General features: G+C 42.5%; 1 pseudogene; it reads left to right on the plus strand.

Moving 5' to 3' along the window:
• The first annotated feature begins 203 nt into the window (after window positions 1-203).
• On the plus strand, window positions 204-26,693 carry LOC147027231 (uncharacterized; annotated as a pseudogene).
• Window positions 26,694-27,007: the final 314 nt, after the last annotated feature.

A 27,007-nucleotide genomic window follows, 5' to 3' on the forward strand; every position in this document is an offset into this window, starting at 1 on the left:
GAACTCCGCTACACATGATGAATTCTGAATCAATTTACAATGCTTGCAGGTGAAAAACCGTGATTTCTAGCCTGAATCGGTTTGGACTGGCAATTAGCTACGATGAGATTCTCCGATATCATTCAGATATGGGATCATTTGTTACTTAATCAAGCCAGGGTCAGGTACCTCTCCCTAGTATGTTTAATCCTGCCGAATTCACCATGGGGGCATTCGACAACTTTGACCATGAGGAAGCCACACTGTCTGGTATTGGGGGGAGTCATGATACTGTCCTGATTCTTATGCAGGACAAATCACTTGGAGTGTCAGATAGCATGGGTAAACTGAATATGTCCGAGACGGGTGTAACACACCGAGAAAGACAATTCAAGGAAGAACGAGCTTGTCAAGTGCTGAAAAGTTACACCAAACCTAAAAAGAAGCCCAACCTTTCATCACAGTACGAGGTTCCCAAGGATTTGTTCAAAATGGATCAGAGCGACTCCGACTCTATCAGGAAGAAAGATGTTGCATGATTTTTGAGCAGATTGGATCTGGCAGACTTGAATGAAGACTGCATCAAAGAAACAAGCCCGGACCAAACAATGCCATTTTGGAGTGCCTTCAACTCCCTTGTCACTGATGAGAATGTGGCGCAGAAAATCAGAGGGTTTCTGCCTGTTCTACCATACCCTGTGACGGAATATGCCACGGTATACACAGCCCTCAATAATTTCCAAGATGTTCTAAGTCAGTTGAAACAGTCTCACTTGTCAGTTGCCTGTGATGAGGGCGTGTATCATATTGCCCGTGAGATCATTATGAACAACCCGACTGAATTCAGTAACTTAGTGTTATGTTTAGGTTCCTTCCATCTGATTAAGGTAGTCATGGGTGCCATTGGCAAATACGTTGACGGAAGTGGAGCAGAGACCATTTTGGTGGAGTCAAAGGCTTTTGGCCAAAATGTGGTCAGATCAGTTCTTGATGGAACGCATTATACTCGGTCACTGAAAGGGTTATTGTTGCTCTGTGAATGTATGGAAAGGTTGCAATGGGCAGAATCCTTCAAACCAAAGGTGTGGAATCGTACAAGAATGAACTGGAACTCCTTAAGCTGATGAAAGCTTCCGTATCAGAAAAGAACAGGGTAGACAGCAAAGGACACTTGGATGCATTCCTGTCAACCTCATCTTGCATGATTGAGGACTTCAATACCTTCAGGTCTGAGAGAAGCGAGATGTCCGAGACGTTTGCTTTCTTGGATCGGTTTGTCCAGATGATCTGTATCCTGAAAGACCTTGTAAGAGCTGACCGTGAGGGAAACTGGGCTCTACACCTCCACTGTGTACAAGCAGTGCTACACCGGTTTGCTGCATGTGACCGTATCAACTACCTTCGGTGGGGATCAATATATCTAGAGGATATGAGGAAGCTACCAGAATATGCCCCATCAGGTCAGGTCAGGTATGGGAGCATGTGCCAGAACAGCGCGTCGCTGCGTCCACTTTCCGCCGGTACTCCAGGGGCCTCCGTCTGGCCATCCCACAGGCAGATGCCAGGCCCATCCCCATCTCCTTCAGATGATGGTCAACCTGCTGCAACCATGAGGCAAGTGGTCAGCCCACTGGCCTCCTCCACTCATGAGACTCCCTCGCTGAGAGAATCTGGTGAGCAGGATCAGCGTCAGGAAAACGAGCCACATGTCCATACAGCCGCAACTGACGCTCACAGACTATGCAGGTAACAAATCTCATCCGAGTCTCCCTCAGCAACCGCTCGTTGGACACAAAATCTGACCATCAATAGCCAAGGATTCTCCGAAGACACCTGGTACCAAAGGAATTAAGTCTCCGTCTCAGATCCTTGGTCAGAGTCCAAGTCTCGCACCCATAGAGCAAGACTGGAAGTACCAAGGACCTGAAGACTCGGACTTTCGTCCTCCCGCACAGGTACCGGCAGCGCCACACCCCATGATCCAGTGAATTCATGACTCCCCAGGCCCGACCCAGACGTCTATTGACCTCTGACTCGCAGCCAGCAGATACATGAATATCACTGCCAAGGTAAGTGAATCTCTCCACGACCTCAACATCCTCACCACAAACAGACACAGACAGGACAGCAGCATCCAAGATGTCACCGAAAGCCTGGATCTTAGTTTTGACCCAAGAAACCCGTAATCCCAGTGCCTCCGACTCCTCATTCAGCACCTCGAGGGCCCCCAAAAGGATGTCTAAAGTCTCCGCAAAGATGACTACATCATCTGCAAAATCAAGGTCCGAGATCTTGACATTCCCAAACGATGTACCGCAACTTGATCTCTCCGACATCCTCCCTAAAATCCAGTCCATACAAGTGCTGAAAAGTGTGGGGGCAAGTACACATCCCTGACGAACTCCAGTAACAACTGGAAATAAGTCACAGATGGTACCACCACACTTCACAGCACTCTCAGTACCAGAGTAGAGTTCAGACATCAGATCGATCAGTTTTGGTGGCACCCCACGAAGACCAAGAATCCTCCAGAGGACATCCCGATTCACTGAATCGAACGCTTTACAGAGATCAACATAGGCTGCAAGCAGCCCCTGCCGAAACTCTCATCTGCGTTCGGTGAGGACACGAAGTGCAAGGATACGGTCAATCGTAGACCTCTTTGGTATAAAGCCTGACTGCTCTGGATGCTGGTGCTCAAGCAGATGGTGGCGAACCCTACCAAGAATTATCCGAGCAAAGACCTTGCCCGGCACTGAGAGCAGCGTCACCCCTCGGTAGTTGTTGAAGTCTTGGTGATCACCCTTCCCTTTCCAGAGAGGGACAACAAGGCCCCTCTTCCAGTCAGTTGGGATGATGCCTGTGTTCCAGGCAGAGCACAAAACTGCATGCAACGACACGAGTGCAGCATTTCCACCAGCCTTGAGAAGTTTGGCATGGATGCCACAGATCCCTCGTGCTTTGCCCCGTTTCAACTGGTTCACCGCAGCCCGTGTTTCCACAAGCGAAGGTGGACCACAGTTGATTCGAGGGTCAGCAACAGGGATTGTAACACCCTTGATGTCCAACTCGACAGCTGCGGGATCAGCCTGGTACAACCGCTCAAAGTAACCGGCCCAGCGGGCCTTCACTTCAGACTCCTCTGTCAAGAGCCTACCACTCTCTGCTCGAACTGCAGTGCTCCGAGGATGGGCTTGGATGAACGTAATGCGTGAATTTTCTCTGAAAGCGGGACGAGAATCACCTGTCCACAGGTGATGCTCTACCCCCTCACAGATTCCTCGCACATAGGCCTCCTTGTCCACCCTCAGTGCACGTACAGTTTTACGCCTCAGCTCCCTGAACAGCTCAGCTCTGTCATTCAGCCTGGCCCTGCGACTCTGGTCAATGGTATCCAGTGTCCCTTGAGAGACAAAATTCTTCTTTGCCCTGCGGTGAGCTCCAAGACATCCACCGGCAACATCAAGGACGGTGGTCTTGAAGGCGCTCCACAACTCTTCAGTACCCCCCAAAGCACCCAGACCCCCCCAAGTGTCCACTCAGCCTGTTCGCAAACTCCTCAGCTACTCTCTCATCCCTGAGCTTGGCAACATCCAGCCTCGGCTGGGATGGTACCATTCTCCAGGATTTAAGGTGCAGCTTTAGAGTTGCTACAACAAGCCTGTGGTCAGTATTGAGGAACTGAGCACTCCGGTAGACCCTGCAGTTCTGGATCATCCTCCAACGACCGTCAATGAGGACATGGTCAATCTCCTTTGCCACACCGCCAGCGTTGGAATACCAAGTCCAGCGATGAGCTTGTGGGTGCTGAAACCATGAACCAGCCACCCTAAGTCCATGACTTCTTGCAAAGTCAAGGAACTTAGTGCTATTCTGGTTCATAGTTCCTGACCCATGGGGACCAACACACACCTCATAACCATCCCTATCCGTTCCAGGTGATGCATTGAAATCCCCCAAGACTAGAAGTGTATCTCATCTAGGACACTGATCAACCACAGACTCGAGTGTGGCGTAGAATGCATCCTTCACGGTGAGATCACTCGCCTCAGTCGGAGCATAAACAGAGACCAGGGAAATGACACCTAAGGAGTGACGAATCCTTAATCTCATAATACGCTCGTTAACCGGTGTTTCCTCAATTATCATTGGGGTCAGCTTATTGGACACAGCTACAGCAACTCCTTGGGTATGGTAACCATCAGAGCGACCAGACCAATAGTAGGTGTAACCACCCACCATTATCTCGCCGCAATCCGGTCTCCGAACCTCAGAGAGAGCTGCAATCCCGATTTCCAAACGCTTGAGCTCAGATGATAACAGAGACAGGTGATCATCCTCTCTTAGGGATAGGACATTCCAGGCACCCACCCGAAGGGACTGCCTCAGGTTAACCCAAGGAGTCCGCCGTCTGGTGGACGACACCTCAGCACCATTCCGACACACTCTCCCGCAATCTGACCCAGGGATGTAACCCCGTGGTTTCCCTCCTATCATCAAAGATTGGGGGTCCCGAAGGCTTTGCCCCAATCCCGTCATCCGGTGAGCTGCCCTGCGAATGGGAAGCTGCACAGGAGGTACTCCCACGGAGTGGGTTTTCAGATTTTTTTGCGTTTTTGCGTTTTGCGGAATGAAGGGTTTTACGGTGGCCGGAGTGCAAATCCTGCCACCAACCTCCTAATAAGAAGTGACCCAACTGCAGGAGGACGTCTGCAGACACAGTTGGGCACTAGATATGGATGGCCGTTGGCTCACAAGGAGCTCCTCCGCCCTTTGACAGGTTTTGTTTTTAATCCTGCTGGGTGTCCATATCCAAACACCCTCCTCACCAGAAAACCTGGTGGGGGAGACGGTTTAGTCGCCGACAACCCGACCATGGAACAGGTTAGTACAGGTTTACATGGTACCTGTAGCAGGTCACAGATCGAACCTGACCTGACATGCCCCATCGGTTTATGAAAACTTCCAGGCTGGAAAATTTGTAGTAAAGTGGACAGAAGGCAGATTCAATTCGGTGGGCGCGGACATGTGTCTTGAGCAGACAATAAAGCGGTCCCAGAAGAGCATAGTTTGCATCATTGGCAGCACGAAAAGAAAACAATTCGTGGCTCAATGGGAGATCATACATACATCATGAGATGTTGTCTGTCGTTAACGTTCACCATAAAATAAGTGATGTTGTCACACCAAGCACAGAACTTCTTGTGAACCACGAGTTCAATGTACCCGCCACGCGAACATCTGAAGCCTTGATCCATGATATGATGGAGTACATCAAGCAACATGAAAATCCAGTGACCGTATGCACGGACAGAGACCATGATGAGCAGCAGACGCTGCGCAACATCTTCACCCAATAAATCATGTCGCCTGCAATCCGAGACCATCTTCTCAAGTTCGAAACCAATTGTAACATACAGTATGAAACATTTCGCACAGAAACGTTTGTAACAATGACAAGATCGGTATTTCACACAATCCATAGAAACAATCTGAAGACGTTCAAATCAATGAAGTCTGAGAAAACCAGCAGCCAGACGAAAGACAAGGTGAGCAAAAAGCAATTGGCAGAAAGACAGAAGATCTTAGATATTGCCCGCGTCCGAGAATATGATATGAAAGATTTGTTAAGCTTTGAACTGGTCGATAGTAGTTATCTATTCGATGGAGATGGACTTATGAATAAACCAAACAAAAGTGACCTGTGCACCGAGTGAGAGAAACATCTTGAGAAAAAGGACTATGTATCACCATCCAAGTGGAAAGTGGAAAAGACTGCCAGCATCATTGATGTAATGGGATGCGTACGTCGCATGCGCATAGCCTTGGTGAAAACCTTTGGAGAACTTTGGAGAACAAAGTCCAAGTGTCATATCAAGGAACGAACTTCCTTGATATGACACTTGGACTTTGTGGCAATTCCAACCGCATTGACTATGTCTTTGACACATATTTGGAGGGTTCCGTGAAAGACAGTGAAAGAGCACAGAGGTATAGCTGCAGTCCCATTGATCTGAATGTAATGTGCTGAGATACACATTTGCCTGTTACAATGGACGCCTTCTGGGCATCCTCTACCAACAGAGCCAAGGTACAAGGTTTACTTTGAAGCCACATCTTGGGGTACCCAAGGGCGATGACAGATGTTGTCGTCAGTGGTGTGGGTGTGTCTCCTGAAATGGAACCATGCAGAGCCATTTTGAGTGACTGTGATACTAAATTGCCTGATTTAGATGTTGATATCGAAGAGGCAGATGTGAGGATGATACCTCATACTCTTCATGCTGTCAATTGTGGAGCAACCAGAGTTGTTCTGCTATCTCGTGACACCGATGTGATGGTCCTTGGATTGCATTACTGGAACATTCTGAAATGTCATGGTTTGAAAGAACTATGGATGAGAGCTGGTATGGGGAATAACATGAGGTATATACCTCTTCATACCTTGGCTGATAGGTTGGACACACATGTCTGCAAAGTTCTCATCCCACTTAATCACCTTACTGGCTGTGATTCAACAAGCAAATTCGGTATAAAAGCTGCTGGTCTGAAGACAAATCCAGGACATTATCTCTGTGACTTTGGAAAGGACCCAAATGATATTGACTTTGGCTTGGTCGAAGAGTTTCTTGTCAATGTGTACAAATCGGGCACGCATTGTAAATCGATGGATGAGCTGAGGTACCACCTCTACCACCACAGCAAGAAAACTATCTTGGACCTACCTCCCACTAGCTATTCAATCAAAGGACATATCCTTCGAGCATTCCATGGCACATACTTGCAGTTACACTGCTTAGATAGACCGCAACTAGACCCACAAAGCTTCGAGTTTAGCCAAGAAGATGGGATCATGCAACCGGATCAACTCCAGATCTTGCTACCAGATGACGTCCCCATGCCATGTAAATGCAAATCTTGTGCTACCAAACGCTGTCTTTGCTGACAACTTGGCATCAGCTATTGCCCTTATTGTAGCTGTTAGGGATCCAATAAGGGCTGTAGAAATCCAATATGATACAAGTACAAGCGAATCACTGTCCCCAGCCACACCCCTTCAACTCCACCGAATCAACGGGTAGAGTTCTGATTTGGATGTTTCCTTGGTAAATACTTTAAGATTCCCTGTCCAGGGCTTGTATAGATGACTCATGAAACTGTATCATGAGATATCAGAAAACTGAGAAAAATAATTATTACACGTATTATTATTCAGGCCGACTAATTCTTTAAACTTTGAGCACATAATCCAGCAACAGAATAAATAGATAAAACACCTGGTTTGGTGACTATTCCATTTGACCCCCGGGGGCACCCTATCCATACCTACTACGAATTGGTTTCCTTGTCCAACACCTCTCAATTTGATAGAGAGTGATTCCAGGACATTTATTCACAAAATGTTGACATTTTAAGTGAGTTGAACTTTTCGCCTCCGAATGGCCATTTTCGTTCTTTTTTCGAATTTCAGCAAGATATAAATTGGACCCCGAAGGGTTAATGCACATGTACATTTCCCACCACTGGTTTTATAAACTTACCTATCTTGTTCTGAGCAAGAATTGATCAATAAATGAAAAATCCATTCATTTACATTATTTTGGGGATCGTTTTCGTTTTTGGGTCCAGATTTTGGGCAAGAGTCAAATGACGTCATAATTTGACCTCTGTTGAACTTGAACTTCAACCAATCCGATCGTGCCTACATTCATCCTATAATTGACTCTATAAGCTCAGTTGTAAGTGGTAATATGTTACCATAGGTTGTTTCCTTGTGATGCTTTGTCAATTTGAATCTCCTCTACCCCTAACTTTTGCCACGGTTTTAGTCTCCAGCAATTCTGACAAAACCATGAATTCTGGGTTTACTGCCAGGTTTCAGGATGTCCACCCTCCCTCAAAATGTGTCCAAGATGGTCCTCTATCCAAATCAGGAGAGTGATTTTGGGGCCCTTTTATGCCACTTTTTGCCCTTGGTTCCAGGACTACCTCCTATGGAGGTGATTTGGAACATTGAGATACTCTGGACAGACATTCTCTGGTTGTTACTGCACTCACTCCATGTTTGGAAAAAGCCAGGTATGAGTTGACGGTTAGCCTGCAGGAGAATGTTGCATCGGCAGTAGCACATGCACCCAGCCTGACTGGTAATCCTGACTGACTAGGATCAGGCGGTATCTCGTCACTCTACTCCTCAAAATACACCTAGGTCCATTGTAAGTGCACAGCACCAGCATGGAAGGAGTACGGCTGTGGCCACAATCATTCTAAGCATATCACGGGTGCAGCATTGGAACACTCTGCACCTTGAAATGTGTTAGGATTTTACAATGGATCGTCCAGCACCCATTTAGCAAACTCGTTGTTCACGGAGCATTGTTCTTTTCGTGTTTCCCAACTGGATGCAATTTTTGCTTTGCCTGGTGGTAGGATATTCAAAATTGTTTTCACTAACTGCCCTTCTGTGCTCCAAATTTCGGAGCGTTTGGAAGAGAGGAAGAACACCTAACTACTCAATCATCTTTCAGCAGTGGCATTTTGAGAAAAGGGTGTGGTCAGCATGATGATTGAAATGTATTGTGAGGTTCCTTTTGACTTGTGTCCTGATCTGTTCAGTGTCCTCCATTCGCTCTTCCACGAGCCTCGACTCTGCATACAAAAAAAAGGAAAGGACAACAGGAAACATCACTGCAGTGTTCCAATGAATTACGAGGACAATGGAGAAACGCATGTTGAATGGGATTTGAACCTGGGTTCCGACATCACGAGTTCAGATGATATTATTCTCAGATGGCAATGCCAAAGAGAGCAAACTCAAAAATAAATCTTTGAAAAAGAACCTGAAATTATGGATCCTTATTCTTTGAGCAAAAAGCATGGATAACTTCACCAATTGGAATTGATATAAGGGGTGTGGCAGAGGCATCACATGGTATATCATGATAAAGTCAATAAACGAAGCTTCACACAGTGTTACTTAAGCTATAGACCAATATGCAATGTTAACAATCATTGACAGCTGTAGTTAGCAAGTCTGGAAAAGCCATGCATTTAGTATGAGATGGGCCATTACACACTTCCACCAGCTTGTGCGAAGGTCAGGCCTAGTGCATGCAAGCTGAATATCAAGCAGTACCAGTACACAACAGCTCTGGCAACATTCATTTGTTTGAGGGATTGCTCATGGCAATGAATCGTTCTTATTTATTTATTATTATTTTTGCCTCTTTTGGAGTTACTTTTCATTTCGAAAGCTGATTGTCATGTTTTGTAACTTGTTCCATCATAATCCGGCATAGATTATTAATACAGTCTTAGACATTGCTGTCATTGTAAAGCAAAAAGGCTTTCTGTGGCTTTTGATGTCACGTGATTATCGGTGAGCTTGTCGGTTGCTTCGTGCACAGGATAAAGTAATGGCAAATGTTTATTTTCCAATTTTTGTTCTTTCGTTCTTTCCAACAATTTTAATTGCATAGCTTCCCTTCATTCCTGAGCCAATCCTCTTAAAATCTGGCAGGGAGGGATCTTGATCCAATGAGCCCAGATATCTTTTTCATTCTATCGATGTAACAACTCCTCCCCCTTCCCCACTCCCCAACCACTCATTCCTCTTCCTGTTCCAATTGAAAGGGGTCAAAGGTGAAAAAAAATAAACATCACACATTTAGACATTGCCTTGTATTTGAGTCCACAGACATGAAATTTAGCATAAAGGGGCTTTCAAACAGCCCCTATAGGGATGAAAAGAACAAATCATGACCGATTGGGGTAATTTTAGCAATTATACAGGGGTAAAAGTTCAAACTGGTCCCAAATTTCATGGTTTTGGTTTGCCATGACCCGTATTTAATTATAGGTAGACAAGAATGGAGAAAATGATACATCACTACAACCTCTTTAGATTGAATTAAACAGAGGTTGGTTTGGTGCGTTTCTTTAGATCCGACAGGGGGTCAAAGTTCAAAATCGCGCATTAAAATAAGGTGTTTGGCCTGTCAAGGATTCAAACCAATCTCGAGAAGAATTGACAAATACAAAAATCCCTTGCTATAAAAGATACCCTGCAGGTTAAAACAGGTAAACAATGTCTGGTGTCTTCTTTTTGATTTTTCCATGTGTCAAGGTGTATGCGGGGTGGGGGGCATGGGTTGGCAGAGACATATTGCATTCACTTGTAAATGTCTGTGATTCTCGTTGATATGATTTTCATTGTCGGCTTGTTTTGTAAATTCATGGATTTTTTTTTCACACAGACAAAGGCGTTCTGATGAAAACATGCACAAGATTAAATATGACCTTTTATTGTAAAGGAGCAATGATCTTACCTGGAAATATTACTGTAATGGAGCAAACGTGGATGTCGCCAAAACTCCAAAATTGACAAGTGGTGTAAATAGTGCCATCTTTGGTCAGGTCAGGAACGGGAACATATGCTGGAGCATGCATCCACTTTCTGCCGGTACTCCAGGGGCCTCAGTCTGGACATCCCCCAGGCAGATGCCTGGCCCATCCCGATCTTGAGATGCTGATCAACCTGCTGCAACCACGAAGCATGTGGTCGGTCCATTGGACTCTTCCACTCATGAGACCCCTTCGCTGAGAGAATCTGGTGAGCAGGATTAACGTCAGGAAAATGAGCCACATGTCCATACAGCCACAGCTGATGCTCACGGACGACACAGGTAACAAATCTCTTTTGAGTCTCTCTCAGCAACCGCTCGTTGGACACAAGGTCTGACTTGGGATAGCCAAGGATTCTCTGAAGAGACCTGTTGTCAAAGGAGTTAAGTCTGGGTCATTGGTGTGAGTCCAAGTCTCACATCCATAGACCAAGACTAAAAGCACCAATGACTTAAAGACTTCGACTTTCGTCCTCCTGCATCGGTACCAACAAAGCCATGCCCCATGATCCAGTGAATCCATGACTTCCCAAGCCAAACCGACATGTCTTATAACCTTTTGCACACAACAAGCAGAGTCATGACTATCACCACTATGGAAAATAAATCTCTCTGTGACTTCAACATCATCGCCACAAGCATGAACAGACAAGACAGCAGCATCCAAGATGTCATGGAAAAGCCTAGATCTTAATTTTGACCAAGGAAACCCATAATACCAGTGCTCTGACTCCCCATTAAGCACCTCAAGGGCCCCCAAAAGGATATCCAGAGTCTCTGCAAAGATGACTGCATCATTTGCGAAATCAAGGTCAGATATGTTGACATTCCCAAATGATGCACCGCAGTTTGATCTCTCCGACATCCTCCCCAGAATCCAGTTCATACAAGTGCTGAAAAGTGTGGAGGTCAGTATACACTCTTGACGAACTCCAGTAACAACTGGAAATAAGTCAGAGATGGTACCACCACATCTCACAGCACTCTCAGCACCAGAGTATAGTTCAGAAATCAGATTTATCAGTTTTGGTGGCACCCCACAGAGTCCAAGAATCCTCCAGAGGGAATCCCGATTCACGAAATGAAACATTTTGTGGAGATAAACATAGACTCTGAGCAGCCCTTGGTGAAACTCTCATCAGCATTGGGTGAGGAACTGAAGAGGAAGGATACATTTAGTCATCGGCCATTTTGGTGTAAAACCTGACTACTCTGGGCACTGGTGTTCAAGCAGTAGGTGGTGAACCCTATCAACAATTATCTGAGCAAAGACCTTGCCCAGCACCGAGAACAGCACCACCCCTCTGGAGCTATTGCAGTCCTGGCGATCACCCTTCCCTTTCCAGAGAGGGACAACAAGGCCCCTCTTCCAGTCAGTTGCGATGATGCCTGTGATCCAGACAGAGCGCAGAACTGCAAGTTATCTAGAAAATGATAGTTCTGGTCCACTTTTTCCATATACGGCTCTTCGTGGCTCTGGACCCCTCCTACGCTATGCATCATGCCAACTTATACCACTTTGTTGCACTTTAGGGTGCAACAAAGTGCAACAGAGTATGGCATACCTTGGCTATTGCAGAGTAAGCCAGGCACCCTGGTGTACACACAGAACACCATAAGGGATGAATATAGGCATATTGAGGCAATAGTGGTCTGGTTTGTACCACTGAGATTTCTATTTAGCAACTCCTGGAGCAACCCCGGGAAACCATTCGGTGCAACAAGAAAAACCATTGCCTACTCATAGTTGATGGCATCCGAGCAATGCTGAAATAAATTGGGCAAACATATCTGAATAAAAACTCCCCTCTTATTATGTGATGCCTCATGATTATTGACCCCCCCCCGCAGCTTCCTGAATCGATCTGCCAATGGGCAAATATCTTTTCACGGAAGCCATCAAAATTTGGGACCAGGTCCGACCCACCAGGTGGATGAACCGCCATTATTACCCTTACTACATATTCAATAACCTTGATGCAGTTCTTCCCAAAGATACTGACCCGTCGGCAGTAGAAGCGAAAGAGCTCCGGCAGGTCCTCAGCAACATACACATGCAGGAATGGGCTTACCCTCAAAAAATGTGACAGGAGTGGAAAAAAATTGTTTGGAGCTTCCTGAGATCGAGTGGACTGCCACGAACCAGGCAAAAGCCCAGCAACACTGGGGAAAAGCCAGGCGGCACCGGCTGCTCTAATTCTTATGGCCATCGAAGGCAACTGGATCATACTCTGTCGCAAAGTTTGGTTTCTGTAATTCTTGAGCATAAAATGAACCCAAGATTTCTTCGCCATACAGATCATATAATTTGTAAGTCCAGGGTACTGTGTCGAGCACAACAACAATTGTAAATAACTCATGAGTCCATCTCTTAGTATACTCCTTCTCAAAATGTGATTTCCATCAGTGTATTTGTACGGTATCGCCAACTCTAAACTTTGATTTGCTCAGATTAATTTCTTGTTCATATTTTAATTTTGCGAATGTTTCTGAGGGTTTTGATTTTGCGCTTGAGTGAAGTGTCATTGTAAGCATGTACAACATCTTGTATGATAGAAACCCATTTCTTATGGCTGAGGTGAGTAAACTTTTTGTACAATCTCTCCTTCAAAGTGTGATTAAAACGCTCAATGACAACAGCCTTTCCTTCATTAAAGGTACTGCATAATGGAATACCATTTTTTTTTCCTTTTTGCACAAAGTCTTCCTTTTTGGTGGAGTTTGATATGATAATGATATCATCCAAATCGTAGATACTACAAATCGCTTCCATACTTGTGCCTATTGAGAAGCAAATATTTTTTTTTGCAAAACTTTTGAAATCCTGACCCCAATATGTGTATAATTTTTTTCTCTTGTGAGGATAGTTGAGTTTTACCTTTCTTTATTTCTTTGATAGCCTGTAATTTACGAGATTCCTTCTGAGCATACATCACACTCTTTATAGCACTTGCAACATTTCCCACAGCAGAAGCGGTCGAACCTATGAGGTCCTTATGTTTAAGAATTGCTGAACCAATACCCATTAGAGTATCGATTATTCCATCTCCACATCAAAATTGTTCTCCAACACTGGGTTGCCTTTTAGATTTGTAGTATCCTCTACCAAGAAAAACACCTTTACAGTGGGGATTGTTCGAAGAAAGGTATGGATAAAGGTATATACCCTGTCCTTTAGGAATTATTTTATATTTCTTCAACTCATGCTTCCTCACTGTAGGCATTATATAATACAACGTAGAAAAATTTGCTTAATTGCTTCGCAAATAAGGGACTTCTCATAAGTGAATTGTGATGGATATAATTTCTCCATTGAAGGAAATCAGGCAATTACTTTGGTCGGTGATTCGAAAATTTACTCTGTCGATGGTTTTAACTGATACAGGCAGATAAACAAGATTTTTCGGTTCTATATTGAATCTATATGCAATGGGGGTTGCGTACGCATTGAAGGAGAATATTGCATTTATTCTTTTACCGTCATTGTAAGTCCATCAACCATATTAGAGTGAATCAATACAGAATTTATGCCTGAAGATATTTGGATAGTATCAACGCTGTATAAAAGTCCGTTCATTTCAATCTTTTTTAAGGAGAAACCCAATAATTCTCGAAATGAATTATCAATGCTGAGATCAACTATGTAATTGTTTTTCAACTGAATGCTTGATGTTGAAGTATGCTTTTGGATGCCGATGGTTATATTTCTTGGGTCATCCCCTTGTTTTTTTTTCATAAGGTACGCAATTTCAGAAGATATTTGAGAAATCTCATGTGCTCCGGGTGGGATTGTTATCGTTTTGTACCAGCTTCCCAGATTATAACTGAACTTGTTATTTTTATCTGTGATATTGAACAGGGTATTATAAGTTTCCATTGATAATAGTGAAGCTTCGTATTCTTTTGTCAGGTCAAGTTGCGGTGGGTATGGTGTTGAAGCCGTGTGATCACTAGTTGTGAAGTTAAAGCTTAAGATAGTGTTTCTCATTCTAAATAGGATAACATGTCTTTGTATTGGACTTTATTAATTATTTTCAAATTCATCAACTGGTCTGAAATTGCTGAAGCCTCATTAAAGCAATTGTTGTTTCCAGCCTTCTTACGACCGAATAGTAATCACAGTCTATTAACTAGTTGTGCTGGATCATTTTGAAGAAAGCTAACACCTGAACCTTAACCAAGCTTACTTTAAGCACTAATAATTTGTTTGTCCTTCTCATTCTTCTTTGTTCTGCCAGCAACATAACCTCATAGTCACGTGAGTCCAGTAAATCAATGTATCCTCCATCATCCTCATTTTTCAAATTCAATGGTTCAGCAAAATAAGTAGAATCGTGATAACCATCTTTTGTTTGAAGAAACATTAATCTTTGGAGTTAATTTAACATTTCATTGAGCAGAGCTGAGGAATGCCAATTTAGCATTGAATATCAATACCTTCTGTTTGGCAAGATAGAATATTGCTGGTTCTTCTGTTGGAATGAGAACCACGATGGTTATTCAATCCGCTGAATATTCATTGTTTTTTAAGAGCTCTCACAACATAATTGGGAGGTTGATTTGCCTCCTCCAGTTGTTGGAATAATCCTTCATCATCATATTCTAATTCTCCTTATCTTCTCAGTCTTGCTCCGTCATTTGACCAAAATCTTTTATAATTTAAGTTTTTTTGGGGGGTGTATTCTATTGAAGGAATTGTGGAAACTATTTCTCTTGTTTTCTTTCAAACGCTTCTTCACCCATTAGTTTTTGCCTCCGTTTCTTCCAGATGTCTTGTTGTTGTTGTTGTTGTTGTTGTTGTTGTTGTTGTTGTTGTTGTTGTTCAGCGACTTTGAAAACCCACTTTTGATGTTCTTTACATCTTCTTGCTCGTTCTTGTGCATCTATCTATATATAGGAAAATATCATAAAGCATCTTATCTTCTTTAACAATGAGATAATTATATTTGCCCTTCGTGGTGCTTCATGAAATCTTCAAATCCACTTTTATGATATACTGTTGAATAGTTATCTCTCCAAAAATTATGCATATCTCTCATGTTTAGCTTGAAGAGTATGAAGGTATTTGCATTATTTCTTATCGAGCGATGCGGAAGTTGAAAGTACGACTGTGATAGAAAATACAATTACACGAGGAATGTCTTCCTCTGGTATAGTAGACATCCATTACCGTTTGTTTTTTTTCATTAACAGAATCATCGAATATAATAAGGTTCTTGTTTGATTTCTCCAAACTGTGTGGTGCGGGAATGTCATCCGAGTTATCGCTAAGAATACAAGATACTTGAGGGTTTGATTTATTTTTCTTTTGGGTTTGGCAGAATAGCTGTACGACATCTTCAATGTTATAATAATTTAGCTTGTTTTGAAGTTTGAACAAACCGCTGACATCTCCTTTTTGAAAACCTGCGCTAATACCTTGTGAGAGCAGTTGATTTTCTGGTTGAAAGGTTGACTTCGTGAAAAAATTTTCATTGTCGTAATCTGAAAAGCCCAGAGTAAGGAGCGTCTTTAAAAGCAAATAAGTTTTTCCGCATCTCCTCGGGCCTACTATGAGATAGCCAAGTGATTCTGGGATATTTCTAAGGTTGCTACATTGTATCTTGCTATCCAAGATGGGTGAAAACTCCATTTGTATTTTAGTTGAAATATAATATCACCTCCTGCTTTTTTTTTTAGCGAAGTCGCTCATGTATCATGTCATTGAAAGGAGTCAGGGATGTCTGTGCCCATATGCAAGTGTGTAAAGACCTTTTTCCGCGATCCACCACTTGTAGTCGAAGGGGGATAAAGACACCTTGTTTACCCACATACCATAGATCTGGTGTATCTCGCTTCTCAGCATATTCATACCATGCCTGAAGGTTTTCCTATCAAAGAGAGCCTCTTTGTACTGCTCATGGCGAAGGTGCTTCTTTACAACACACTTCTTCACACCATTAGCCTTCCGGATCTCCTTATCATCAGACTTCTGGATTGAGTACATCTTCGGATGGAAGCCGACGTATTCGGCAATCGGTACTCCAACACACTCGTCCTTCACCTTTCCTAGGACCCCCTTGTTGGTATTGCTGTGTAGCGGGTTGTCCTTTAGGTAATCACTGATGACATAGAGCCCAAATATGGCTTGTGAGGCCATATCACCATATACATCTTCAGTTTGGATCTGTAAGAGCAGGCTGTCAGTGTCTGTCTCGAGGAGATTGCATCAGTCCCCGTATTGCTCTTTCAGCTGGTTGTAGTAGAAGTCATTCATCTGGAGCTTGGAGAGGTCCAGGATGCTCACACCCACAAAGACAGGTCGATTTAGCACCAGTCTGCTCTTATTCATGTGAAGAGCAGCGAGGTCGTTATCGAATATCTTCTGCCGTGAAAATCTTGGGCATGAGATTAGGCACCGCAGCTTGTCCTCCGACAAGGACAGGAGCTGGAAGCTGTAGTAGCAGCGACTTTCATCTTTTTTGTTGGGTACTAGTGCTTCATTATTGATAAAGCTGGCCCACGGAGACCTTAGCAACTCCTTTCGTATATGTTGGGGCACCCACACTCGGGTGTGCTCCCCCTTCCGGTTCTTGAGATCTAGAATCATGCCAGGCTCGATAAGTGTCATAATAGTTTTATTCTCCCTGATCCTGTATACTCCTAGGGGCAGGTCTCGCCACTTCATCATTGGCTGTTGCGCTTCGCTAAAAGCGCCTCTCTGCCGGTCGAATTGTTAGCTCTCTTGCCATTGAAGGTCTTCACTTGAAAATTCTTCCATTGCTGTTGCACTATGCTCTTCCATTGCTGCTGTGATATGTTACTAACTAGGATAGCTCTAATTGGATGTTTCGGTATTACACGTCAGACCTCTTTGTTGTAAGATGCCTGGGCAAACTAAGGAGTATACCAATGTCTAAATAGAAATCTCGGTGGTACAAGCCAGATCTCTATTGTCTTAAGATGCCTATATTCATCTCTAATGGTGTTCTGTACGTACACCAGGGCACCTATCTTGCTCTGCAATAGCCGAGGTATGCCATACTGTGTTGCACTTTGTTGCACCCTAAAGTGCAACAAAGTAGTACAGCATGGCACGATGCATAGCATAGGTAGGGTCCAGAGCCCTGAGGAGGCTTACAAGAAAAAAGTGGTCCAGAACTATCATTTTCTATTCTACGACTGCATGCAACGGCCAGAGTACACCTCTTCTTTTGATATGGAGTCGATGTTGTGATCAAGAAAATTTCTTTCAAAAATGACAATAATTATGAAGTGCATTTCCAAGAATGTTCCGCAGCACCTTGCTCACCGAAGGTAGGCCGAGAAGGGTACTCGTGCCCTTGGAGAGGGGGGCGGGGAAGATGTGCCCAAAGAAGTTATAATTCATTTTATTTCAGACAACAGTTAGTGGCCTGGTCATACTCTGCTGTGAGTTATGACTTTCATCTCTTCAAATGTGAGCCTTGTTTTTGCTTTTCCCTTGTTGTGTACCGTAATACCAGTTTGAAAAGCCAAATCATGAGAAGGATGAATATGTGCCTAGAATAATATTTTGAAAGCACAGAGGTGGCAATGGCTCCTGCAAAGTGATGTCTGGGCTAATCTGTGAAAGCAGTGAATGAGTAACGAAGTGAAAGAACACCCATTTTGGGAAAGAAGCAATGCCGCAAACAGTGGTATCACTCATAACGGCAACGTCATTCACCTGCACTGCATCCATCAGATGAAGGTTAACCAACGACAAATGATGCTGTGAAATTTTGACCGAGCTGCCCCAATTCGCCAAGGCCTTGTATCCCACGCTTTGCTCGATTTCATGCACGATCTTGTTAATTCTGTTCCTGTTCGTGAGGATTAAATTGTATTATCCACAGCCACCTGCCTAGCTATTGAATCATATGAACATACAATATTTGTGAATACGATTCATCATTACCCATCTGTATATTTGTATGTCATGTCATGTGCTTCTTCCCTCTGCGATGCTACAGAAGCGTTCCCTTCACACGGTTTTGGATTGTCTTAGGGAAATGATAGTTCCATGAGCAGATCATCACGCTTCATCAGATACGAGGCCAGATAACTATTACTTGTGTAAAGGTGTGGAGGTAATGGTAATTTTGAGAAAAAAACCCATTTTCAGAGGAACTAAGAGAAGGGGAGAGAACATGGGAGGAAAGGACATTTAATTCAGTGCATGTTGTGGAGAAGGGAGAAGAAAAATACGAGGTTTGGGATTTAATTGGGAGAAGAGGGCTGGGGTATGAATGGGGAATCGTTTGGTATGGGGGCGGGGGGGGAGGGATGGGGGTGGAAATGGGAATCAATAATTAAACCACTCTATGCTGATTATGCTATGCTAACAATGACAACTTACTTGATGTTGCCACAAGTTGTATGAAATTGTGGTCAAACTAAAAAATTCGACAAATGCTCATATTTGGCTTTTGAACCAAACATAAGTTGTCTTTTTAGATTCAAACTAAGCAAATGCCATCTGAACCACAGGCTCATGATGTAAGGGATTTTTGTTCATATTCCCTGTATGGCATGTGTTTGTCCATTATCTACTGATGGCCTTGTGATCATGTAAAAGGCCATTGATGTCCACTTATGTCTTTGTCCTGTATTTGATTTAACTACAAACTCTTCTATGAACCTTGATTATATAATTGTCAAACAACTCGTCCAACAGATGTCTCATGGTCTCGATAGACACACACACACACACACACACACACACACACACACACACACACACACACACACACACACACACACACACACCAAATTAAGCTCTTCAACACCTTCCATACAGCTGGAGTCAAACAAGGTGTATAGTTCCCCAATTGTTTTCTTGAAACCTTTATTAATTGATGGTGTCACATTTGATACCCTCCAATCCTCTGGTACTGGTCCTGATGCATATTATCTGGCCTGAGACCTAGAGCTTTATCATCCCTTAGTTTTCCTCACTATTCGGTACTTTCTCCACTCATACTTGGATCTCCTCAAGAAGCCCTTGCCCACCTCTGAGACTCTCAGCAATTGGAACTTCCCCTGACTATTATTCTTACATAAATGTGGAAGCAAAAAACCTATTCAATTAGCCTCTATTCTCACCATCATTATCATCCACCAATCACTCTGTGCTATTCCTCGATCGGTCCACATTTCTTTTAACCTGTTCTACACTACTTATTTAATTAAATAATGATGTTTAATATTTCTGATCTGATTTTTATGTTTAATATTATGCTCTGATGTTTAATATTTTGGCCCCAAATCCTTTTCATATACTTTTAATATCCTTTTTTGGCTTGACGAGTTATTTTCTTAACTAGCCTCTCTTCCATCCTCCACTGATGTCAGTTCACACTCTCGTCTCGTTTTTTTTTGTACTTTCTGAATACCCTCTGCTTGTCTTTAATCACACTGTTTACCTCCTACCTTATCCACCCTGGTCTCTGTCTGCCTCTACCTTTACACCTCACTTGAATATACCTGGAGCCTACCCTATTCATCCTTCTGGGTTTCCCATTTCTCTGATGCTTTCCCCAATTTTCCCACTCGTTAGCTTTCCCCAATTTGGAGCACCCAACTCTCTTCCCATACTTTCAAAGTTTACCTTTTTGAAATATACCAGCCTTACCTTACTATCTATCCAGAACTACACATGTCAACAACATAGGTTCACACACGATGTTTTGATCACTTGTCCCCAGACGTTCTCCGACTCCATCTCACCCAGGAGATTGGGATCATTGCTTAGAATAATCTGCAAATCATTTTACATTGTTGAAACAACAATGGCATGCGTCCGAGGGCATTATGATGACATAACCCTCCTGACCAATGGGGAAAACTGATTAACATGCACTGACACCTTTTAAATACTTGTTTTTTTCCTTGATAGTCTTCATCTTGATCAATTACCTCCATTACGAGGTAAAATGCACGCACTAGTTTTGTTCATCATTCATTGAAAGCTCGTGGAGGAACTTGTGCAGAAATATCATGCAATACAAAGACATAATTATAGACATAAAATATACTTTTTACATGGACTAAAAAGACATTATAAGATAGGGTATCCATCAACATAATATAAGCCATATATGGCATATGACCCTGGATCCCAACATCATAAGCTATTGGTTCAGATGAGAACACAAAACAAGCTGAACCAATTTGTACTCCCCCACCAGGTGGGGCCTGGAGTGTCAGGATGCCTCACCACTAAGATGTTTGCTCTGAGTTGTCTGGTTTGGGCCTCATTCTCAGCTCAAAATGTCATGCTGTTGCATGCTTCAGAAGTTCCATCCTGAAATTCTGCCGCAACACGTTCTGCTTGTTTGGATCTTTCAGATGCCACATATTCTTGCAAAAAATATCGAGGGTATTCTGTTAACTGCTTCTTCCTTCAATATCTGTCATGACTCGAAACAGACATGCTACTTACCAGGGGCATGCAAAAAGTTTGATGAATGAAATACCATACTCACATTAGTCGACGACATTGCAACATCTTGTCTTTTTCGAAATCTGAGCATATATAATCAGCAAGAAAACATTTAAATTTTAGATTTGTAAAATGTATAATGCATCGTTTGTGAGCAGGTCATTTGTCAAACTTCTTTGAATGCACCATAAACTTTGGCTCAAATCACTGAAACGTAAACAATGCTTCCACTCAAACAATGGATTTTTGCTCAGAGACAAGCATTGTGGGCTATGGAAATCCAGAATGCTGAGCTGCAACTGAAAATTATACTTAATGATGTGACATTCTTCCTGTGAAGGATTAGTAGTCAGATGAGATACTTTTCTATTGACAACCAAACCTAAATCAAACTAGAAAGCATCTGAAAATGCAAAGCCCATCCACATCCGTATTGTACTCAAACTAAACTTGATGAAAATGACAGTTAAAAAAATTGTACATTTTATTAATTTGTGTTCTCCACAATCTCATAATAAAGGTTTGTTGAAGATTTGTGAACAAAAGCTTAATTGGTAAAAATGTTACAGCCTGGACATACACACTGAATGCCAACGTCAACAAGGATTTCGAATTAAAACATTTATGGCTGGTCCACGACTCCACCGATGACATCATCCGTACAATTCCCAATTCCCCATTGGGGGTAGAATGAGATCTGCTAAGCTTCAAATTTTTCCGATTAGCGGTTTCAGAGATATAATGTTTGAATTTTTTTGTTTAATCAAGGATGGCTGCCATACCACGTGACCTATGACGTCACAATTATCATTAAAATATTATCTCCGGGGGGGGGGGACGGAGGGGCGTTGCTCCTACCTTGAAAATTGTATCACTCAGAGAAGTGGTTGCTGAGAAAAAAAAAGTTTTAAAAAAATAATAGAGCAAAAACAGGGTCGAAGAATAACAATAATGACAATAAAAAAATATTATTAATAATATTGAAAATTATTTTAACAAAATTATTAATTTGTCTTCTCCATATTCTCATAATAAACCTTTGTTGAAAATTTTTTATGACAAAAGCTCAAATGGTAAAAAAAAGTTATGGCCTGGACACACAGAACTGATTGCAAAAGCCCGTCTTCCACTATGCGGGGGACAGGCCAATTCGACAGTTCATAAAACATCTTATCCCATGCAGTCTCAAGAAAAAGGAGCACGTTGAGTACCAAGGACACCATCTTTATGACGTCACGTTTCTCTTCACACTCAATGGAGCAACTAAAGAGGAATTTCCTCCTCCACTTGGATTCCAAACCAATGGCACTTGTCCATGCACTATCCTTAAAATGTTGAGCATCAAGCAAGGCAGAAGTGCAACCATTTTTAGTGTTTGTTATGATTCGGCTAGGGTTCGAATCGATACGGCGACCTTTCAGACTCTTCGTTGATGCTCTAACTATTATATCACCGAGTCTGGTGATTGCACACATTTACGAGTAGTAGCTGTCAGGGGTCTGTCCAAAGAGTGACATTATTTAAAGAACAAGAGAGCGAAGCCACAAATATTTGGTGGATTTCTCCATCTCCTGTGATTATATTTTCATTGAGTGATGGCCAGACATCTTGGAACAACACGTCAAGGTCCAACCACAGCTACCTTTCTCTCTATATCTATTATGCACTCAACTTCAGTATTAAATGAGGTATGCTTATAGATACCAAAGAATGGCTTGTGTCATATTGCCATGCTCCCATGTGTTGAATCTTTCATGCAGACCATTATAATTTCTTCTAACCTGCCCAGTGGTGTAAATTAAGGCAAGATTTTTTCTGTCAAGAAAGGTGGAGAAAGATTTCCCTCCACCTCCCCCCACATCACCTCCTCCCCCGCCCCTGCCCAACCCACAGCCTAAAGTCGTTGGACTTGGGTATATGCTCAGTATCCTGAACATTCACACCAAAGAGCCCATTGGTTTATGGCATACCATCAATTTAAAATGAAAAATATTGATTATATTGAATGAAAGAAGTGTGCAGGATGGTGATGGAGGAAGGAAAAGCTTGCCCCTCTTTTCCAGTGGGGACTCTTGCCCTACTTTACTCTCATATTTCTGCAAATAATTTAATTGTCAGTCAATCAGGCTGATTGATTATCACAGCTCTTGCCAAATAAGTTCGATGAGATAATATGATGGATGTCTGGAGTCATCACAAAATTAATATCGTCCTTGATACATGACTTTTACCTGTGACATGTGCAATATTTTACAATGTAAAAAGGTATTGTCAATGATGCACAAACATCTCACAATCAAGCCTTTTATTTATGGTTCTACAGTCCAAGATGATTTTTTCTTTTTTGGAGGAATTATGTTATGTGACAAGTTTGAAATAGATCAAATGAAATTTGAGTTAAAATTTCAAAATCCTAGAGTACATGTCGTGTATAATCAGACAGAACATGAACATATCAGTTAACCGAACAACAACCATTATTGTGAATTGATACAATCCGCTTGACCTTGTGTGTCGATTTTATTTTATATTGATGCAAAACATTAATAAAACAAGAAAAAGAGCCATCAGAGATCACAAACCCTCTCCAGGACTTGTATTGAGTGGTGTATTTTTTTTTATAGGTTTTAGGGTAAATCCAATATGGCTGCCAAACCATGTGACCAATGGCATCATGTGTGTGAACCTTTTGTTCCTCATGGAGAGGCAGTCATACATGTAAAGTTTTGTCTTGATCTGCTCAGTCACTTCAGAGAAAAATATTTTTAAAGGTTTTTTAACAATATGGCTGCCGAATCACGTGACTGATGACGTCATGAATTTTTTTTTCTGTGGACCATTTTATCCCTGGATGACCTTCAAAATTTTTCATACTGATTGGATGTGGCGTTCTACATATGCATCATAAAAATCACACATTCCCCATGAGGAGTATTTGCTATGTGGCAAGTTTCAATTGTTTCCTTGGTGTGGTTTCAGATCCAAATGTCCAAAGTTTTTCCTTTTTTCCAATATGGCTGCCACACCATGTGGCCTATTATGTCATAATTATTAATAAAACATTCTACATGAGTAGTCGCACCAATGGTGAAAATTTCGTTTCAATCCAATGAACGGTTGCGGAGAAAAACACGAAAGTTCTGTGCAGACAATCAAACAAACAGACAGACAAACAAAAAAAACAAACGGACCCAAATGCAACACCCTCTCAAAATCCTTTGGCGAGGGTAACAAGACAAGGAGCAATCAGAAATTGCAGACCCTCACCAGGACTTTTTTGTGTGAGGTTTGTGTAGTTTTGTGTGGCATCTGTGTGAGTTACGTAATTAATGAGACATAATTCGAACTGTCACCTTATAACTGCTGGCAGTGATGACCGGGTACAGAGACGTCCCGCTTCGATACAACCCTGCTTTGATACAACATGGGACTGATGAGTTACGGACCGAGTAACACGAAGTGGTCAATCTGTTTATTACGAATGCAGTTAGCCCTTTTTTCCTGGGGACATCGTCGGGATCAATTCAATTGGTATTTAAATAACCTGAACACGAAGTAACAAATGTTCACAGCATGGGTCAAGATGCTTAAAACGGAACGCCCCCAAGTAATACGAAGGCCCCCACACGTCACTCTACCATATAGTCTAGGCTCTGGGGTATATTACTTTGTGTCCATTACTCTTCTACGCCGTTACCTTGGATTTTGTTGTTCTATATACTAAGACCTTCAAGAAAAGTCTGGGTAACACTTCCAGACCAAGTACGTTTTCTCTACAGCCCCGGCCAAACATTTACGGTTACGCCCGTCGTTTTCAAAATTGACGATATCGGAGTTCCTGGGAAAATATCATTATCCGGTAGACACAAATGGTTTATTTTGCTCTGGTTTGATTTTTGGAGTGCAATTAACTAATTTCTATTGCGATTTGTTACACTAAATGCATTACAATAACAAGAAATTGCTATATTTTAGCCAATTTTTTTTAATGGAATCACATTCGGGTTGAAACATACCTCAGTTTCCAGACAGTGCTATTACCTAACTATCGTTTCAAATGGACCCAATGAGAATCAAAAGAACCTTGCAAATGTTTTATACACAAACAATTTAGATGTAAACGGGAGGAATTTATCTACAACAGTTTATTTTCAGAGGAGTCGTAGTTTTGGTCCAATAAGCGATTTGACGATTTTGATATTTCCTTCACTGAATCACGATATTTACGAGCAATAGAATGATTTATCACTGTATATAACCTTTTCGCGTTTTGATGAGAGTTCCTTTTTTATCGATTTATCGACAAAACTACCAGACTGAGTGCAGTAATCCATCGTTCTCATCTCAAATCCATGAAAACGATCCGTAGTAAGCCACAGAAGACTATCAAAAAGACAATCAAGGAGCTAAACATAGCTGACAAAAACATCGAAATCGCCCGTGACCGTGGACTCACTACAGAAACTTTACTACTTTATGATGTTGTACCCTCCCCACTCCTTTTTAACGAGGAGGGACTGATGACCAAGCCTGATAAAAGCCAACTTCTCAAAGAATTGGAGACTTCCCGAAAACCTGACGACTACGGATACAAGCATCAGAGAAACTCAAACTTCATTATAGATGTTATGGCTAATGTTCGCAAAGTTCGATTAACCAGACTGGCAACTTTCCAAGAATTAATTACGGCCTTTTCAACATTTACAGATATATACCATGAGTTTGGGTAATGTGACTATGTTTTCGATATGTACTCTGAAGAAGGCTCAGTTAAGGACAGTGAGAGAATAAGGCGTACTGACACTGCACCAATCGAGCTCAGCTGAGTCGAGCCAGGGACACCTCTGCAAAAAGAGATGCCAACCTTTTGGCCTTCAAATGGTAACAAGATTCAACTAGAAAAGCTGATCTATTCTAATCTTCGTGAAAATGCGTCTCGAGTTGTTCGACATTACCCCACTGTGGTCGGCCAAGTGACGAGAGAAGACGAGGATTGTCATTGCATCAAGGTTCATGAGGGCACAGAGACTGTTTTAGATAATCTCCAGTCAACATTTGAGGAAGCTGATTTTCGCATCCCTATCCATATTCTTGATGCTCTGGACTCCGGATACAGCGTGTGTGTTGTGGTCTCCAATGACACCAACGTCGTTGTTGCTCTTTTGTATCACATGCAAGTGTTTCTGCAACACAACCTGGAGGAGTTATGGGTTCGAGCTGGTCTGGGGGATACAACTCGATATGTGCCACTTCATACACTTTTCCAGAACCTGGGTCAACAGTTATGTGCAGTCCTGCCAGCTCTTTACAGCCTTACAGGATGCGACATCACCAGCAAAGTTGGTACCAAGAAGGCTGCACTAAAGGCGGATCCCGAGAGATTCCTCAAGCATTTCGCCACATCCCCATTCCTATCGGCTGCCGTAGCTCGCAATGCTGTACGATATCTGGTGAAAGTGCTGAGAAGAGGAAGCGACGCTGACGATTTCGTCACCCTCAGAGCAGAGATCTTTCACTGCAGCAAAAACAGCTCTCTGTATAACCTACCACCGACTAGCCAGGGCCTACATCCTCACATTCAGCGTGGGTTTTATGCCGCTTATACCATCATGCACGCCCTGGAGAACCATCTGGATCATGAAACAGAGTCTCTGAAGCCTGAAGATTATGGATATGTGTATGATCAGGGTCATCTCATGCCTGCGAGTTCTTGGAAAAATCTCGATTTCCGCTGGTCTGTCTCCTGTACTTGCCAAAAGTGCACCAAATCAACATGTTCATGCCGCATGTTTGGGGTTAAGTGTGGGAAGTTCTGTCGCTGTAAGAAAACCTCACCCACTGCCTGCAAAAATCCCGTTGTTTGTTAAGATAGGCTAATTTGCAGCATAAAAGCACTGCTTGAGATTGTCGAGAATTATAATTCCCATTTATATGAAGAAATTAGTCTGCCATTTATAGCTATACAATTTTAGTAACTACCGGGTACTATTCGTTATCACTCAGTAAAATTCATTTGTTGAAATTGCTGAAAATTGAAATTCCCCATTTTGTTTGAAATGGATATATCGGTAAATTATGGTTATTACCTGTTTATCACTACTTCTTTTATCAAATTGTCATTTGTAGTACTGATAAGGCGATGACAGAAATGTCTTCCTTTCTTGCTCTCTTGTGAGAACTA

The sequence above is a fragment of the Eptatretus burgeri genome, chromosome 5 (assembly GCF_056783735.1).
Source record: "Eptatretus burgeri isolate ZD-2024b chromosome 5, Ebu_testis_v1, whole genome shotgun sequence".
Lineage (NCBI taxonomy): Eukaryota > Metazoa > Chordata > Myxini > Myxiniformes > Myxinidae > Eptatretus > Eptatretus burgeri.